Source organism: Macaca fascicularis, chromosome 10 (genome assembly GCF_037993035.2).
Source record: "Macaca fascicularis isolate 582-1 chromosome 10, T2T-MFA8v1.1".
Classification (NCBI taxonomy): Eukaryota; Metazoa; Chordata; class Mammalia; order Primates; family Cercopithecidae; genus Macaca; species Macaca fascicularis.
Window position 1 is genome coordinate 77,157,321 of NC_088384.1, and position 19,745 is coordinate 77,177,065.

The 19,745-nt window shown below is 40.0% G+C and overlaps 2 long non-coding RNA genes across 4 annotated transcripts in view; one reads left to right on the forward strand and one right to left on the reverse strand.

The window, feature by feature from the left end:
* Positions 1-19,745, forward strand: part of LOC135965602 (uncharacterized) — a 189,776-nt gene that overhangs the window by 14,893 nt on the left and 155,138 nt on the right. For 2 of the 3 annotated variants that reach the window (XR_012419161.1, XR_010578571.1), the window contains exon 2: positions 3,052-3,171. This is a non-coding gene — a long non-coding RNA (uncharacterized lncRNA). Of the gene's footprint in view, positions 1-3,051; positions 3,209-19,745 lie in introns of those variants that run through there. The other variant, XR_010578570.1, reaches the window with a different exon arrangement.
* LOC135965603 (uncharacterized) overlaps positions 1-19,745 on the reverse strand; it is a 28,697-nt gene that overhangs the window by 698 nt on the left and 8,254 nt on the right. The window contains exons 2-5 of the long non-coding RNA XR_010578572.1: positions 18,613-18,744; positions 14,619-14,721; positions 13,564-13,568; positions 3,050-3,121 (exon numbers count right to left, since the gene is read on the reverse strand). This is a non-coding gene — a long non-coding RNA (uncharacterized lncRNA). The remainder of the gene's footprint in view (positions 1-3,049; positions 3,122-13,563; positions 13,569-14,618; positions 14,722-18,612; positions 18,745-19,745) is intronic.

Below are 19,745 nucleotides of genomic sequence, written 5' to 3' on the forward strand. Positions count from 1 at the left end.
ACCTCCCTGGGATTACAGGCGCCCACCACCATGCCTGGCTAATTTTTATATTTTTAGTAGAGACAGGGTTTCACTATGTTGTCCAGGCTGGTGTTGAACTCCTGACCTCATGTGATCCACCTGCCTTGGCCTCCCAAAGTGCTGGGATTACCAGTGTGAGCCACCATACCTGGCCCCTAGGATTGCTTTTGTCAAGTGTGATTTTACACCTTTATCTGATTCTTGATCTGTACACATACAGCTTTTTTGCTTTGTATTCATAGAAACAAAAGACTCAGAACCATGTTGTCATTTGGTACCATATGACCTAGATTTGGATGATGTGTTGGTCAGCAAAGGCCATGTTATACTGCAGTAACAAACATCATCATGCTCATAATGGCTCATAAGAAAAGTTTATTCTTCCACTTGCTATGTGCCCAACGTAGATTACCAGAGCCATTCTTCGTCATACTCACTACTGGATATCTGCTGATGGAGGTTCCAACTTGGGATTCCATGATTGTCAATGTAGAGAGAAAGGGGGAATGAGTCAAGCACAGGTACTTAAATGCTTCTTCTGGAAGAGACATTCATTACTCTTACTCATGCTTAATTGTGCAAGTCAAGTCATGTGGCCTTTTTTTACTTTAGGGAGTGGGGAAGTGAGTCCTCCCACACCCCTAGAGAAGGAGAACCGAGGTTTTATAAACAGCTCTAATAACTAGCCCAGATGGTCTCCCTGAAGTCAGGTAGGGTCCTTGCTTCTCCTGGACCAATAATAAAGTAGGATCCGAGCTGATTCACTTTTCTCTTAGGTGAACTAACTTCTTGGAAAGAAATGATGTCATATCTTATTATACAGCTTAGAAGGTTAACATGTACAAGAAATGTCTGTGCTTTGAAAAAGGTAATGCAAAATTTTATTCTTTAAAATGATATGTACCTGGAGATAATACCCTTAAAAATAAGCAACATCTTTTTTCAGTTATTTCTTGCTTCCAATGTTACCTGGAAAAAAGTCTTACATTGCTCATGCCCTTGTTAGGAGTTACTGACTTTATTTTTAACCTATAATCCATAATTATCACTGAGCTCCAGGAAGCTAAAATTTTATTCATATTGTCGATGTGAAATTTGGCTGTCCAAGGTGCGCTGAACCTTCAAATATGTAGAATATATTTTAAGAAATGGCATGCATATGTTTAAATTCCAGCCAAATAAAGGTCCTCTTGAGATTTTCTAAAACATTTATCATATTTTCTACCAAACAAGATTGACAGAACTTGACTTAGAAAGCTGGCACACAGCTTCATGGAAACAGTTTCTAAAGCAGTGCTATCCAACATAACTTTCTGTGATGACAGAAATATACTACAGCTGCCTTGTCCAATAAGGTGACTACTAGCCACATGTGGCCATTTAGTGCTTAACATGTGGCTACTGACACTGAGGAACTGCATTTTAAATTTTGTTGAATTTTTATTAGTTTAAATTTGTATAGCCACACAGGCCAGTGCTACTATATTGAATAGCACTGCTGTAGAAGTTGGCTTTCAACTAATGTTTATTGTTGTTGAATTTTTAAAAACAAAAATGCATCCTTAACTTGAAATAAAGGAAGCTCACATGTGCATTCCTCATCTGCTTGCTGAGAACCTGAGACTGCCACAGGGATGTTTTCTAATTCTGGGGTGTGAGCATCTTTCAGTTGTAGCAACCTGCAGAATCACTTATTTGGGAGTAGACTCTGGGTTAGGGCATGCTGAGTGGCATTTTTGGCCTGTGGGATGGGATAGAGGGCAAGCTAGAGATTGTCCTCAAGAAGAACTATTACGTCAGTTGGTTTGGTGGCCTGATACCCTCTCCTGGTGAGACCTATGGGCTCCAGAAGGTCACCTGAAGTGGTCAAGGAGAAGGTCCTGCCAGTTCATGCTGCAGAAGAACTGAGGTTCACAAACATACAATCATCCCATAACTTACTCCTATGCCATCGTCCCCCATCACTGTGGGGATCAAGGTTGACAGTTTTACATCTCCTTCTATTATTTGTCTCCCACCTCAGTATGCACTCTCCATCATTCTGTAAAATTACATTTGCTGTTTTATCCAATTTTTCTAGAGTCTAAAACAAACATAATTTCATCCCTCCCCCAAGTATACACTCAAAAGACAAGTGCTCACCCTACAAACCAGCTCTCACAAATATAAACATTTGGGAGTGGACATTGACCATCACCATCATCATCACCAGGAGAAAACAGTTGACAACACTTCTTTTCTGATTTTTCCAGAGTCGCCAATCCTTCTTAGGTCTAATAGGTGCCTCTGTGCTAAGCCCTCAGGGTACAAAGATGAATTACAAAGGTTTCCTCTTTCGATGAGCTCCCAGCCAACAGCTGGAGATAAAAATATAAACAGTTGACTTGTGATTACACATAATAGTAGTGTGAGGTGCTTGAAAACAAAGGATAGGGAGTGACACAATAAAATATTTAGAATGAGATTAATATTCCCCCTAGTTACTTTGAATTTAGAGAAAGAAATATTTCCAAAACTGTTTATGGTAGATATGGCATTAATATTCACCAATCCTGTTGCTTCTTTCTGGTCTCACAGGCTATGTTACTCAGTCTCATTTTTTGTTTTTTCTTTGAGATAGGGTCTCACTTTGTCACTCAGGCTGGAGTGCAGTAGCATGATCTCGGCTCACTGCAGCATCAACCTCCTGGCTCAAGCCATCTTCCCACTTCAGCCTCCCAAGTAGCTGAGACTACAGGCGTGTGCCACTGTGTCCAGCTTATTTTTAATTTTTTTTTCTTTTTTTTTTGTAGAGACACGGTCCCCCTATGTTGCCCAGGCTGATCTTGATCTCATAGGCTCAAGTGATCCTCCTGGCTCAGTCTCCCAAAGTGCTAAGATTATAGTCATGAGCTACCACACCCAGTCACTAGCCTCATTTACATTTAGGCAGGGGCCATGTGACAAGGTTCTGGGCAAGGTATCTGGTCAAATTGATGTGCCTCCCATAAAAACCTCCTGTTTTGTTCTTCATGTTCTCTTCTCTTACAGGAGCCATGGAAGCCAAATGCTGAGGATGGTGGCATCATAGGATGAATGGAGCTGGGTTCTTGAAGCACTGCTTGGAGGAAAGACAGCAAAAATGCCTCATGAATCCAACTGGACTGTTATGTGAGAAATAAACTTTCATTGTGTTAAACCACTATAATCTGGGGGCTGTTTGTTGTAACTGCTAGAATCAATTACCCTTGCTAATATAGGGTTCAAATGGTTTCAACTGGGTTATCAGATATAATCTTTACAATCTCCACATTTTACCAAAGAAGAAATGAAGTAACTTGCCTAAATTCATACAGCTAATTTTTGGAAGTTCTAGGACTAGAACCCAGTCTCCCAATTTCCAGTCAAAGCTCAGCACTACAAGGTCAAACTTGTCTCTATTCATCTATAAATAGTTTTCAACAACTCTTGTATGACTTCTGGTAAAACAGAAATATGTATATTGAATTTTATGGCAAATAAAAGTTGTCTTTATGGGGAAGAGAACAAGATAACACTGAGGTTTACCAAAAGTGATTTATTTTGATATTAGCATATTTAGGTTGCTTATAAAGTGCTGAATTTGAAACATAGCTGGATTTATCTATCAGGACAATTTTAGGTTTATCATTAGGCAATGCCTTGTTATATTGTGTGGTTTTGTTATTCTATGCCAGGTATATAAATTTATCCGTTGCTGGGAGGTTGAAACTATTTGGATACAACATGTGGGTTCATCAATTACTGAGAAGAGTAGACTAACTTTTTCAAGACTCAATGTCATCAGATTGAGCTCTAAGTTTCTTAGGCCATGGACTTAATCCATAACATCCATATTTTCTAGAATAAAGTGGGACAAAAAGAACCTAAAGTAATTCAATTGCTATGGTAGGTGCTGTTGCCAGTATGATCAATAGCCATTCTTCCCTTCCATCATAGATATCAGAATCTTGATACATTCGAGTGGAACCAGCCTAGCCCAGGTGATGATGAATGGTGATGAACATAAATCAGAAGTGGCAATCTTGGTCTCCCTTGCAAATGATAGTAGTTGGAATGGAACCAAATTCTGGTCAATGAAATGTAACTAGATAGCCACTGAAGGCTTCAGGAAACTATTTTCCTCTTTTCTAAGTGGAAAGTATGAGGAACAGCCATTATTGTCTATCCCATCCTTCCTGCATCTGGATTTAATTAGGTGAGGATGTGAGTGGCAGCAGCAGTTCAAGGAGGGGGAAACACCTGTCTGGGTTGGAGCATTCTGTTCTTCACATCCCTTTGCAACACTCCCTCCCACAAGAGCACAGTTGCTTGTTTTTCAAGTCATGGGAATTGAGCTATTAAGGATTGGGCTCTGTATAGGAACTATAGGGTTCATGTCTCCACTCTACTTCTCTGACAAATTGGCCTGGTTACCATACTGTCTCTCTACTCTGAGTATGAGTAATACAAATAATGCCTGCCCTCAAATTTTTTATTTGTAAAACCAGGATGATAAAAATCTACTTGATAGTGTTATTAGAAGACTTAGATTTGTTTATTAAACTAATGTTTACTGAGTGCCTACCATGGGCCAAAATTGTGGAAAGCACTTATGATGCTAAGTGAACAAAGTAGACATGGTATCCTGCCCCTATGGGATTTTGAATCTAGTGGAAAAGACAGGCAAGAAAACACATATTGTTAAGTAAATACACCAGGAATCAGCAATTGTAACATTTTCAATGAACTGAATAGGATGGGACAATGGAGAAAAATGGTGGGGCAGGAAGACCACTTTAGAAAGAGTGGCCAGAAAAGACCTTCAAAAGGTGGTGAGACTTAATCTGGGATAGGAAAGAGGTAAAGGAAGCCACCAGGCAAAGAGCAAGAAGCAAGGAAAAAGACTTTTGTAGCAGATTAAAGAGCAAGAGCGGAAGCCTTTAGATGAGGAAGAGCTTGGCTATTTCAGGAGAAGCAAGAGAGCAAACATGGGCTGGGTGCAGTGGCTCACATCTGAACTCTTAGCACTTTAGAAGGCTGAGGAGGGTGGATCACCTGAGGTCAAGAGTTTGAGATCAGCCTGGTCAAAATGGTGAAACCCCCTCTCTACACAAAATTACAAATATTAACTGGGCATGGTGGCGTGCTCCTGGTGTCCCAGCTACTCAGGAGGGTGGCTGAGGCAGGAGAATTGCTGGAACCCGTGAGGCAGAGGTTGCAGTGAGCCGAGACTGCACCACTGCACTCCAGCCTGGGTGACAGGGTGAGACTGTCTCAAAAAAAAAAAAAAAAAAAAAAAAAAAAAAGGGCAAATGTGGCTGGAATGTAGTGAGTCAAAGAGTGACAGTGGCAGGAAGAAAGATGGAGAGAAGGAAAGGAAATAGGTCATGGGCCATGATACCCAATTTGGATTTGATTCTAAGCATGATGAGAAGTTCCTGAATGGTTTAAGCAGGTAACTGACTGATCTAGGATTTTTAAACCAAAACTAGCTTTTGTGTAAAAAAGGTTTGGAGAGGTTCAGAAGGGATCAGACAGCAGGCCACTATAGTGCTGTTGGCATAAGACATGAGCAGCTTAGACTGGTAGAAGTGATGTGAGTGGAGTGAACAGAACTAAATGGATTCAAGAAAAATTTAGAAATTAGAATCAACAGGATTTTCTGATGGATTGAATGTGGAAGGTGAAGGAAAGGAAGAATTAAATGGTATTGTCTAGAGTTTTGGCTTGAAGAACTGGACAAATAAGGGGGCCACTTTTTGAAAGGAAAACATTGAAGAGGTTTTTAGATGGGGTAAACATCAAATTTGGTATAGTTTTTTTTAATGGCTGTGAGAGATCTATATGGAGGTGTAGATTGGTATTGAATACATGTCTACACATATGTCTAAGCTGCTATATCAGTTAGCTATTGCTGTGTAAAAAACCACACCAAAAGTCAGCAGTTTAAAACAATAGCTATTTTGTTATCCTATGATGTTGCACGTTGTTTATTTAGCTGGGTTAAGCTGGAGGGACTCATTTGGTCTTGCCTGAGTTACCTCATGCATCAGTAGTCAGCTGCAAGTTGGTTAGATGGCTTTGCTTCTGGGGGTTGTTTGATGGTCAGTTAGTGTAATGTTCTGTGCGGTTTTTCATTCTTTAGTGGGCTGCCTTGGGTTTGATCATATGGTAGAAGGAGGGCTCCAAGAGTAAGCACAGGCTTAAAGTTGGTAATGCAATTGGCATTCCCCAACCTTCTATTGGCCAAAGAAAGTTATAGAACCAGTCCAGACTCACTGGGTGAGGAAATTGATTCCACCTCTTGATATGAGTTGTTGCAATGTGACTTTGCAACAGCTCACATTAAGATATGAAAGGGATATAAAGAGGCCATTAATTGGGGCCGTAAATTCAATTAATTGGCTGTAGTACAGGTTATAACTCAAGAATCTTTAGCTTACAGGTGTTATTTAAAGCCATGGGACCAATTGAACTCAGCCAGAGAGAGGTTTAGATGAAGAAGAGTTGAATTCTAGGAAACTTAAGCATTTTGCCAATAATTGATTAAATAATTTATCAATGAGGTTGGTGACAGCAAAAAGACTTAGAAGGAAAGGTCAGTGATGTAGAAGATAAAACAGGAAGCAAAAGCATGTAGAGCAGAGATTTGTGTGTATTAATGTTTAATAGACTGAGTCTGATATAGTTCATATTCATCTACTGAGGGTGTCCTCATTTCAGGGCACTTAGCTACCTCTATGTTAGAAAAAATATGTGGTATAAACCACAGTCCTACTATCCGGTCATGTAGAATATATCATTGAGTTGGAGGGACAGCCTCGTGCTTACATAAAGTCAATAACAAAGTAGGACAACTACATAGGTGTTTCTCAAGAGCCCATCAGTGAGACTTTTAAAATAAGATAAAAACTTAACCCTTTTGCTGGTTACATGAGTGTTTTAAGTTTGTGAAAATTCATCAGATCACATAGTTATTACTTATGTGTTCTTCTATGTCAATGTTATACTGCAATAAAAATTTTAAAACCCACACACATGCCTTACTCCTCTGGATTGTTGAGGCCTCAAAGTGGCTTAGTTTGATTAAGGTGCTAAATGACGTTTCATAAGAACTTACTTTTATTACATTCATTTGCATATATGTGTGATATAGTCATATACATATCAGAGCCAAAATTTAGAAAAAGAGGTTTGGAAATAAACAAAACAAATTCCTTCTCTTTGTAAGCAATCTAATCATGATTGATTTTTAAAACTTTTAATAGTTTTGAAAAATATTTATTACCTTTGTCTTCTACCCCAGCTTAAATGAATCTCCAGTATGTAAAAGGAATTTAGTTATCTGCCTTAGCATGCACTGTCCTTTTAACATAGAGCAAAAGAAAATTCAAACAAGAGAAATTGCTTTTTGTTATAAATTTATGATAACAAAAGGTATAGAAGCCTCTTTTGAATAAGAAGACTCAAGAACAAACTTGGAACAGTTAGAAAGAAAAGAAGACCTTGCAGAAATTTTTTAGAAGGCCAAATCAGATAGGGGCTTGCTTGGAAAACTGGCATAGGAACAAATTGGCTGGGTCAGAAAGGAAAGCAACTTTTAGAAAACTGGCTATGGAAACAAAGTATCAAAAGTTGGTAAGAATAATTTAGAGATGCTGGGGAGGAGGGAGGGCAAGACAGCTCAGATCCTCAGGAGGTTTGCATCATGTTCTACGAAAAGTTGAAATAGAAGCAAGCCTCTTATAACTAATGCAACTAAAAAATTATTATTATTATTATTATTATTATTGTTATTATTTTTGAGATGGAGTCTTACTTATCGCCCAGGTTGGAGGGCAGTGGTGCAATCTCGGCTCACTGCAAGCTCCGCCTCCCAGATTCACCCCATTCTCGTGCCTCAGCCTCCGGAGTAGCTGGGACTACAGGTGCCCACCACCACACCCAGCTAGTTTTTTTGTTTGTTTGTTTTTTGTTTTTGTATTTTCAGTAGAGATGGGGTTTCACCGTGTTAGCCAGGATTGTCTCGATCTCCTGACCTCGTGATCCGTCCACTTCGGCCTTCCAAAGTGCTGGGATTACAGGTGTGAGCCACTGCACCCGGCCTAAAAAATTGTTATTAACTGTGTGTCCATGGCCTGTGAGCATAGTCAATGGCTGAACTCTCATAGAGCTGGCTGACTTGCAGGGTACTTAGAAATGATGAGATACAAGGACATTTAATTCAGATGAGAAAACTGAGGCGCAGGGAGACTAAATAATTTGCCAAAGACCATCTGACTAATAAATGGTTGAAACACAACCAGAGCTAATAATAAAGACGTATAGAACTGGACTGAGTTAAATACCTGAAGGTTTCAACAGAGGCCTACCCTGTTTCTGTGGGTAAACCATGCAAAATACTGGCTTTGTAAAGGATGAAGTTGGTGTGGATTTTTTTTTCCGTATTGGTCAAGGCCAGTGACCAGAAGCAGTGAGAGTGCCAGAAGTGCTCTACGATGGGTAGGATGGAGACTGATTTCTGTAAGTTTAGAATAAAATGGCCACAAATTCTCGGATACTCCTTTCACTGGGAGCTTGGGGGTCTATATCTCCTCCCCTGGATCTGGGTGGGCTTGTGACTGCCATCTGAATAATGGATTGGGGGTTGGAGGTCAAGGAGAGAAGCCCGGGCACCAGTTTGCCACATGGGATGATGACAACTTGGACCCTAACCCTAACCTGAACCCTAACCCTAACCTTAAACTCCTTTCTGGAGGTTAGGTGAAGACAAAGTTTCTAAACATATTTTGGAGGCAGAATGAATGAGACTTGGTGATAAAATGGATGTGGGATGGTATGGCTTGAGGAACTAAGTAGTGTCAATTCCCCCAGATAGGGAAAGCTAGGCAGAGAACCTCAAAGTTCTATTTTAGCCATGTTCCATTTGGGGTGACCATGAAATATCCTAATTTCTATTTGGGGTTGGAAGTCAAGTGGGAAATTGGATTTACAAACCTAGGGCCCAAGAAAGAGTTCTGAGGTAGATACATAATTTTTCTTATTAAACAAAAATTAGTTTTTAAAACTTGAATTATTCTTTTGACACAGCTACTTTGGGTGTGGTCTTAAATCCTGTAAATTTCAATGTCCTTTTGGGCTTCCCAATCACTTCAGCTCCAGGCTTCTTCCTGTAATGCCAGGGTCATCTTTCTCCATCTTTGCTTTTGTGTCTATGAATATTTCTTTCAGTCCTCTTCTCTCCTTATGAAGTAAAGCAAAGGCTGACCAGATTTCTGGACTCTTAGCAGCAGCATCAGAAAAAAAAAAAAAATAATCAAGATCTGGAGCTTAAATGGCTCCATACCATATATTTGTAACTTCACAGCAGTCCCCAGAGTTAAAGAAAAATACTGGAGGTCCTAAGTCTGAGAAAAAATTGGTAGTCCATCATCAGTTCGCCTATGAAATTCTGTAACTCAATATGGCTGATTATATCCATTTTTTTTTTTTCTGGTCTATAGAAGCATGAAGCGATGGCTACCTTTCCAGATTTAATAACTTCCCATGGGACTGTCATGATGGTTAGTCCCTTACACCCAAATCCCCACTATTCCTCTTTCAGAATTGCTGTTGTTTTCCCATTAGGTCATTTCTATTCCTGGAGCTTGTTATTCTGACCCCAATAAGTCATAGCTTTGGAAAGATACACTTATTTAATTCCTGTCCTCAGAAATCATTCCCATTATTTCTTTATTTCATTGATTCTCTGCAATATTTGTAATTGGTCCTTGTCATAGGAAGTCAAAAGACTGAAAAGAGTAGAAAGGATGCTTTTCTCCAAGATGTGACATATGCCTACCTGTATAGAACTGTTGTTTTGGATTTCTGCTCTTAGGAATCTAACTGGGAAATGCCCAACCAATACCCTGCTGAAGTATGTTCTACATAATGGGGTAGGGGGAGGGCAGTTCATTAGTGTCAACAATTTTGTCAGAGTGAAAATTAGCATCTCTCACAAATGGATATGACCACAGACTTAGAGACAGATCAGTCTGGGTATATAACGCTAGTCTGACTTAGCAGCTGGCTAACTGACCTTGAGCACAACCACTTAATATTTCTGTAAAATGTTCCCCTCATCTAAATGTTTGCACTTCTAGCTCATCTTTACCCTTCAAATCTGAACTCAAATGTCCTTGCTCTGAGAGGCCTTCTCTGCCTGCCCTCCCATGTAAAGAAACCAGCTCCATTTCTGGATAATTATTCTCTCATTTATTACTTTATTTCCTTCCTTCTACTTATGGTAATTATCTGAAATTGTCTTATTTACAATGTTTGCTTATGTGCTTATTTCTGATTCAACTTCCACTTTATCCCCAGCTCAGAATAGGTGCTCAGTTAATTAATGAAATGTCTGTGCAAGGCCAAAATCACTAGCCAGTTTGATGAGAAGACTCAACCTAAATGATTATTTGCTATCCTTGCTTAGCACTGTCCATTGGAAATATAATGCAAACCACTATGTAACTTTAAATGTTCTAATAATCACATCAGAAAAGTCAAAAGAAACAGAAAAAATGAGTTTTATATTGTATTCTACTTTACCCAATATATCCAACATATTTCAACATAAAAGTTATTAACATAAAAATTATCAATGAGTTCATTTACATTCTCTTTTTTATAGTATATATTTTTTAAAATCTTGTATGTGTTTGTTACATATAGCACATTTTAATTTGAATGTTAAATTTTAATTTGGAATATTCGGTCTGTGTTTAGATTTTGTAAGATTTATAGTTGAAAAAGGAAATTCACATACGCAAATTGTTCCAAATATGTTTAAACATTTTTCAATACACTAATCAAGCATCAGGTCTTAAATTTAAGTTTAAATGAATTAAGATGAAATATAGTTAAAAGTTCAGTTCCTAAGTTACAACAGACACATTTGGAGTGCTTAATAGCCACATGTGGCCAGTAGCTACCATATTGCAATTCTAAACATCTTGCCAAACATTTCTCATCATGTTATCTTGTGGAAACATGTTCTTACAATCAGGTTATGTTATTACAAAAGGAAGAAGAGAAAGGAACTTGTTTGCGTTAAGTGGAGGTGTATGGCAGGCACTTTGGTAAACGTTTTTTAAACCACCCTTGTAATGAATCTATGAGGCAAGTTTCATCATCCCCTTTTATACATTGGGAAACTGAAGGCTGAGAGAGTTTGCTGCAGGCCCATAATGTCCCTCTTCCTCTCCAGCAGTTTCTAGCTGAGAAGCCAGTGAGCAAAGAGAAGATCACTCTCAGACTTCTTCCCGGTCCTCCTGACATCTTCCCAAGCACTACCCCAACCATCTGAGAGCATACCTGGCTTCTTCTCCTCAGGTAGAGGCAACGCAAAGTAGGCTTTCTGCTTCTCACTCATGCGGAACCTAGGGTTGACTGGCCACAGGTGAGGCCCTCTGCCTAAGGAGTAGAACTAACTCCCTTCTCCCCCTTTAAAGGGCTGAGAGAGCCCTGTCTTATCTCAGAGCTAGAGTGCAGGCAATTGAGATCTTTTCCCATGGTTCTATGGGAAAGCCTCTGGGTTGGGAAGGCCTCTGGGGATATGGAAATCAATTGGGCTGCAATCATTTAAAATTTTCTACATTATTTAACTTAAACAATGCTCCTTCTATCCTTTGAAAAAAATAACATATTTATTTGTATTTTTATTTCATTTTTTAATTTTATTTTTTTTTAAGACAGTCTCACCCTGTTACCCAGGCTAGAGTGCAGTGGTACAATCTTGGCTCACTGCAACCTCTGCCTCCCAGGTTCAAATGATTCTCCTGCCTCAGCCTCTCACCTGAGTAGCTGGGATTACGGGCATGCCACCATGCCCGGCTAATTTTTGTATTTTTAGTAGAGAGGGGGTTTTGCCATGTTGGCCAGGCTGGTCTCAAACCCCTGACCTCAGGTGATCCACCCGCCTTGGCCTCCCAAAGTGCTGGGATTACAGGTGTGACCCACCGTGCCCAGCCAATTGTATATTTAAAACAAGTTTGAAGTGCCCAGTCATAATCTATCTTTACGCACACAGTTTCTCAAAAGGGTTCGGGGGGAATGTAATTTGATGACTTTATATGTCTAAGATTACTACTTGAACTTCAATATCCCCTTTCCCTTCTTTAGTGGCAGAACCCCTTATTTTTAGCTGGGCACATACATCTCCCCTGAGAACAAGAATAACATTTCTCAGCTTTCCTTGCAGCTAGGTGTAGCAGTCATATGACTAAATTGGGCTAATGCAGTATATGAGGAAGTGTTGTATGAGGCTGATAAGCAATTTCCTTAGAAAATGAGTCTTTACCCTTCTTTACTTCCTTCCTCTACTGTGCAGGCTGGAATGCAGGTTTGATGTCTGGAGTTTCAGTAGCCATTTTGAGCCATAAAGTGAAGGCCATGAACAACAAAATAAAAGGAGCTTGTATTCTTGGCACCATGGAGTGCTAAACCTGCCCTGCACTATTTAAATTTAAATTTTTCTTATGTGAGAGGAATATAAACTTTCATTTCTTTAAGTCACCATTTGCATTTTCTATCATAGGCATCTGCACCCAAATCAAATTCTAACTGAAACACACACACTTCTGAAGTAGAAGACAGTTATGGAAATGAGTGTTCTGCAACTGAAATGGCCCAATTAATTAGATTACACATGGAGATGAGAGGTATGAGGCCTCACTTAGTCTGCTCATTATTAAAATGATCTCTAGGCCCATTACCCATATTTATTCATGATGTAAGAAATTTGCATTAGATTCTTAGATTAAATATTGGGCCAGATGTAGAGACTACAACACTTTCCACATATTGTTCATTTTACCATGTTTTATCTACTGATATATATTTATTTTTAAATTTCCTTTTGTTTCCCTCTTACCTATATTTTTTATTCAACATTTCTTTTGTATCTTTTCTTTTCTTTTCTTTTTTGAGACAGGCTGTCACTCTGTCACCCAGGCTGGAATGCAGTGGCACAATCATGACTCACTGCTGCCTCAGCCTCCTGGTTCAAGCAATCCTCCCACCTCAGCCTCCTGAGTAGCTAGGACTACAGGCATATGCCACCATGTCTGGTTAATTTTAATTTTTTGTAGAGACGGGAGTCTTACTATGTTACCCAGGCTGGTATTGAACTCCCGGGCTCAAGCCATCCTTCCACCTCGGTCTTTCAAAGTGCTGGGATTACAGGAATGAACCATCATGCCCAGCCTGGTTCAGCATTTCCACATTAGACTTTCCCATGTTATTTTTCACAGACACAGAGAGAGAATCATTACCAAGTAGAGTATTTTTCTGGTTAGGGAAGAATGGCACAAGGGTTGAACAAGGAAGAGACAAGGCTGGCTTTCAGGGCTGTCAGAAAGTGATGCTGTAATGTTGGCATCATTACCCAAGTGCTGGTTAATAATATGCAAAGGACACATGCAAAAAATACATGTGCAGGAAAAAGACAGAAAGGAAGTGCCCAAATTGAGAGCAGTTGTTATTATCTGGAGAATGGAATAGAACCCACACTATTATTTTTCATCTTATATACTTTTGGATTATTTGTTGTGTTTTTATCATTAGAATCAGCATTTCTTATTCTATAATTTAAGAAATAGAAATTAGTCAAGAGGTGCGTAGTCAAGAGGTGATAGTGATTTAAAGTCACAGAAGCCATGGAAATGTTCAGTCGTGCCTCTGTCCAAAAGCCATTTACAGACCTAAGACCACATTCTGGAAAACCTTGGATCTGCCCTTGTGTCTTCCAGGAGAGTTTCCTCTTTCTTGCTTAGTCAATACAGAAGAGTCATTTCTGGGTAAGTAGTAGGAGGGCAGTGAAATGCTGGGCCAGGCTGAGGGTTACCTGCAGACTGGGTCACCACAGACTCCAACCTAAATATTTACCCATGTGCTGATTACATGACTGTGCTTTCATTTTGTCATCACACTGTTTGCTGAGTTCCCTGAAGTACCCCAATTCCTCTTACTCCAGACATTTTGCTATTCTTCCTCCCAGGAATCTATTTCTCTGTCCAGCTTCATGGTCATTGGCTTGCTATTGTAGATGATTGCATTAAAGGTTACAGATTTCCATGCCTCCATTTACCCACAGCTTTGGTTAGTGACCTTACACACTGGTTCTGGGTTTGGCTGAGATGTGTTTAGAGACAGTAGCCAACTCATTGAAAGCAGCGACTCAAAAAAGGGCATGAACATTTTGGCTTTCTCTGTTTCTCTTGGATCCTTGCCACAATCAAGAGAACAGGCTTGAGCTGGCCTGCTGGAAGAGTGTGAGAGATACATGGAGTAGAGCCAAGTCATCCAAGCCAAGGCCACCCTGAACCAGGAACTGACAGCTAATTCAGCAGCTGAGAGTGGATGCCTGAACAAGCCCTGCCAAGATCAGCCAAGACCAATCCAGATTTGCAGAACTTCCTAGTAGAAATGTAAGCTCATGAAAAATAACAAATGGTTGTTCTTTTATGCCACTCAGTTTTGGGATGGGTTGTTACATAGTAATAGCTAATTGATTCAGTTGCACATTCTTTTCCTCATCTGCTTTCCTCCTTCCACCTTACATCACATCAGACCATCTCTAAACAACTGCCTTATTTCCAATTCTCATGGCTTCCTTGGTCATATCTTTAAATACTTCCAATAGCTTGCATTCCACCCATAAGCCTGCAGAAGAGAGAGAGAGAGAAAAAAAAAGAAATATATTGAGGATCCTAGCAGTGGCCTATTTCATATGTGAGGGGCAAGGATTAAACTCTCTGTCTGCCCTGGGACACATCTGAGGCAGGCAAATGCTACGTTATACTGGGCCAATTGACTGGTTTCTAAGATGACTGTTCTTTCAACTACAGAGCCCTCATTTTCTCCCTTTTCTTGCTTACTTCACCGCTAACACCATAGATGTTGGTCAATCTCATCAAAGCCAGAAAGCATACAATTAAAGGGCAAACCCATAACTTTCTATTCATAGTTTAGAGAAGGAGGAAAAAAAGAAGGAAAGGAAAAATATTTAAGTTAGTATAGTTAGAAGCTCTGTATATTGGCCTGATGCTGGTGGACACATGGGAAACTCATGTTTTGGCCAACAGGAAAATTATGAACCATCATCCCATTGATTCAGAACTGTGTGTATGAACAGGTCTCAAAGTGAATACAAGTTCCAGTTCTGCCATTTAACACCTATGTAACTGTATCAGTTTTCTCTGTGTAACAAACCACTCCCAAATTTTGTGGCTCAAAACAACCATTCACTCATAATTGTTCATGAATCTATGGATCAGCTAAGGGTTCTGCTGATTCAGGTTGAGCTTGCCTGATCTTGGTGGGGCTTGGTCATGCATCTGTGGTCAGCTGGAGGTTTGGCTGGTGCTGACTGATTTCATATGGTCACATGGGAATGATTGGAGTCTGTCTCCACATGGTCACGCATCACTCAACAGGCTAGCCTAGGTTTATTTACTTGATGGTCACGGTGTTCCAGAGTATGCAAGAGGAGAAATCCTGATGCACAAGCACTTCCCAGGCCTCTGCTGGCATCATGCTTGCTCTGTCCTATTGGCTGAAGCAAGTCACATGGCCAAGCCCAGCATCTGTGGGGAAATGTACTACCAATAGATAGATCCAGAGAGGCAGGAAAAATATTGGGGCCACTATGGCACTGATTCACCACAGTGATGTTACATACATCTCTTGGTTTCTCTGAGCCTCAGTTTCTACCTCCAAAAAATGAATATAGTAGTATTAGCCTGTCGTGGGTTATTATGTTCCCCAAAAGATATGTAGATATTCTAACCCCTGGTAGCTATGAATGTGACCTTAATTTGGGAATAGTACCTTTGCAGGTGCAATCAAGTTAAGATGAGGTCATTAGTATGGGCCCTCATCTAATGTGACTGGTGTTGTTATAAGAAGAAGAAAACATCACACGAAGACAAAGACCCACAGGGAGAATGCTATGTGATGACTGAGGCAGAGATTGGCATAGCACAGCTACAAGCTTGTGAATGCCAAAAATTGATGGCCACTACCTAGGAACGAGGAATAGGTAAGGATGGATTCTACCCAGAATTTCAGAAAACGTGGTCCTGTGAACACATTGATCTCAGACTACCAGCCTCCAGTACTGTGATACTACATTTATGCCACCCAGTTTGTATTACCTTGTTGTGGCAGGCCTAGTAAACTTAAACAGAGCCCAACTCATCTGCAAATCTTTTATCAAGGTTGAGTAAGAACAGTTACTGCTGATGGATGGACTCTAGTCCTACAAATGGTTATTCTGAGATAATGCAGATCTTATAGTTTCCTATTTGTAGGAGGCAGTTCAGGCAGGGTGGAGGTTGTATAGTTGCTGGAGCATCAGAGCAGCCTCAGATCTCTGGTGTTAGAGTCCCTGGGATTTCCAAGGGAGGAAAATGCCAGCATTGCTTGTCCTCCTGTCAGCTTCTCTCCTGGTTTGTAGTGTTACCCGGGCTCCTGACAGACCTGCTTCCACCAATTCCTGAGCTTGAAATGCCTTCAGGGCCTGGGATTTTCCCCTCTGCTAAAGGAGAAGCCCTAAGATCTGATAGCTGGCCTTGCTCCCATGTAGCTCTAGCTCTGGGAGCATTCCAGGAAGGCAGAGCCTAATTTAATCTTCCTTATCTTGTGATTTCAATACTGTGTCCTCCATTTATACTTTCTTATTTTGCAGGAAACATGGTTCTAGGCATTGCTAGAGACAGTAGTTGTTGTTTTTGCAGGCAAACACAGGCAGGCAAAAGCTTGCCCTGTGGACTGTGGGAAGTCTCACGTCTCCCTGGGCATTGGATGAGGCTAAGTACATGAAAGGGCTCCCAGAATGCACCACTAGATTTCTCCCAGAATGCTCCCTGTTGCCTTCCCTAATTTTGCTCGCCCTATTCACTTTGACATGAGAAGGCTTTCTACCATCTCTCCATGTTAAAATGGTTCTTAAACTTGAAGAACTTTAAGACAAGTAAAAATGGAGAGAATATAGGACTTGAAAGAAAGATCTGAATTTAAGATTCATATTTCACACTTACTGGGTGTCTTCAAGCAAGTCACTTAACATCTCTGATGCTGAATACTTACTATTATTATTATTATTATCTGGTAGACAGAGTAACCTCATTCTGAGAGTCAGCTAACATAATGGGCCCGAAAGTGCTAAACTGTGTAAGACCATTCAATTTAGAAGGGGAAAATTTACTCATTCATTCATCTAACTAATAACTATTGGAAGCCTGTTCCGTGCCAGGTTCTCAACTAGATGTTAGGAATATGAATGAACAGTATAGTTGAAGTCTCATAGAGCTTACATTCTAGTGCAGGAAATAGGCAATAAAATAGCAGACAAACAAATGGCATAATTGCAAATAAGGAGATAATTACAAATTATAATAATTGCTAGGAAGGAAGCCAACTGGATCTTAAGCAACAGGGACTGAATTGATAAGGTCTGAGTTCGAAGGCTCTAATTCTCTGTACCTGGAGGAAAAACCAGGTACGGGTGTGAAGAGTGTGTGTGTATATATATATGTGTGTGTGTGTATATATATATATGTGTGTGTGTGTGTGTGTGTATGTATATATATATATATAGAGAGAGAGAGAGAGAGAGAGAAAGAGAGTCTCACTCTATTGGCTAGACTGGAGTGCAGTGACAGAATCATGGCTCACTGCAACCTTCCTTGAAGTCCCAGGCTCAAGTGATCCTCCCATCCCAGCCTCCCAAGTAGCTAGGACTATAGACACACACCACCGTGCCTATATATATATATATAGTAGAGATAGGGTCTCGCCACCACGCCCAGCTAAATTTTTGTTGTTGTTGTTTCTCAGTAGTGACAGGGTCTCGTTATGTTGTCCAGGCTGGTCTTGGTCTTGAACTCCTGGGCTCAAGAGATCCTCCTACCTCAGACACTAAAAATACTGGGATTATAGACATGAGCCATCTAACCCAGCCCATATTTTTTTCATGTACTCTGAATTTCCTGTTGACCTGATTTTCTTACTGCCTTACCATTCTCTACTTATTAGGTCACTGGCATATGTGTATCTTCATGGGAGGGCGGGGGTCCCTAGACAATATGGGGTGTCACTGAATCACAACTTAAAAGTTGAATGAAACAAAAGTTTAGAAAGCTAACTTTTGTCAGCAAAGAAAAAAATTTTTAAAAATGTGAAGCCTTTCTTTACATATTAAGAGCAATGTGCGGAGACTGAACACAGTTTCATTGTAAAGCAGAGTAGAAAAAACTTAGCTTACATTTAAAGGAAAGTTTCAAGGAGACAGAAAGGAGTAGAAAGTTTCCCACCACTGAAAGAGAGAGGGAGAAAGAGAAACTGAGGGGCAGGAGGTCAGATATGAGTGAACTGGTTCCTTCTAGTAGATAGACAAAATCTTTAGAAAGATAGTTTTAGATGATCACTTAAGATGATTATTTTTGAGCAATGAGCTTCATAATTGCCTGCTCCTTATTGATAGAATGAATATTTTGTTCGCTGTGCATCTTACCTCACACAGTCCATAGTGACCAGAGAAACTGAACTCACCTTTAGTTACTGGAGTGGGGCTTAGTCTCAGCAAAAATTATGGTAATCCCAATCCGCTTGATGGCAATTGGTTCAGAAACCCAGGCTTTAGTCAATCAGCACATGGTATTCCTCTGTCCATTCTTACTTGTTCTGAGATGACCCAATCAAGATGAAGGAAAAGTTTTTAAATATAAGGTTACAGAGAATTTTTTCTTTTTTTCTTTCCCATTGGTGATGGAGGAAGTAGGCTCTCCATACAGTAGTTAGTCCCCCCATCTCCATGGTTTTATTTTTATTTCTGCATCTTGGTTACCTATGGTCAACCACAGTCTGAAACTATTCCATGGACATTTTCAGAAATAAACAATTCACAAGTTTTAAATTGTGCACCATATCCACATTGTACATGCTACCACACATTAGTCATTGAACCCTCTCGGTTACCAGATTGACTGTTGTTGTATTATAGTGCATGTGTTCAACCAACCCATATTTTACTTATGGTTGTTAATCTTTATGGTACCTAATTTATAAATTAAACTTTATCATAGTATATATGGATAGGAAGAAAGATAGTATATATAGCATTTGGTACTATCAGCAGTTTTAGGCATCCACTAGGGGTCTTGGAACAATTCCCTCTTGGATAAGGGGGTATTACTGTACCATTTACAGCCAGCTTCTGGCTATGCAGAGAAGTCAACTTTGGAATGAAGTCAACAGTGTGGATTTCATAGTGAAGAGGTGGAAATAACCCATGTCCCAGCTGACACTGCTGAGCCCTTGAATCAACCAAACCTAATGCTAGACTTTTCATTTTGTGCTATAATGGTGTTCTTTCTTGTTTAATCCAGTTTGAGTCAGGGTTTCTGTTATTTAGAGCCAAAAGCATCCAAGATGATACAGTGGGAGAAATAACCAGACAGTTTTGGAGGAATGCCAGAACAAGGAAACTTATTCCTCACTTTTACCAGCAGATCTTAGGAACATTTAAAGACCATAAGATGAGTCCTTTGCCAATAGGGAGACATCAAAAAAGAAAAGAAATGAACACATGATAGCGTTAAATAGCAAGAAAGCTTATTTCACCTGCCTTAGCCTGAGAATGCTTTACAGAGAATTCACTTCCTTGCATGCCCCAGGAAACTGAC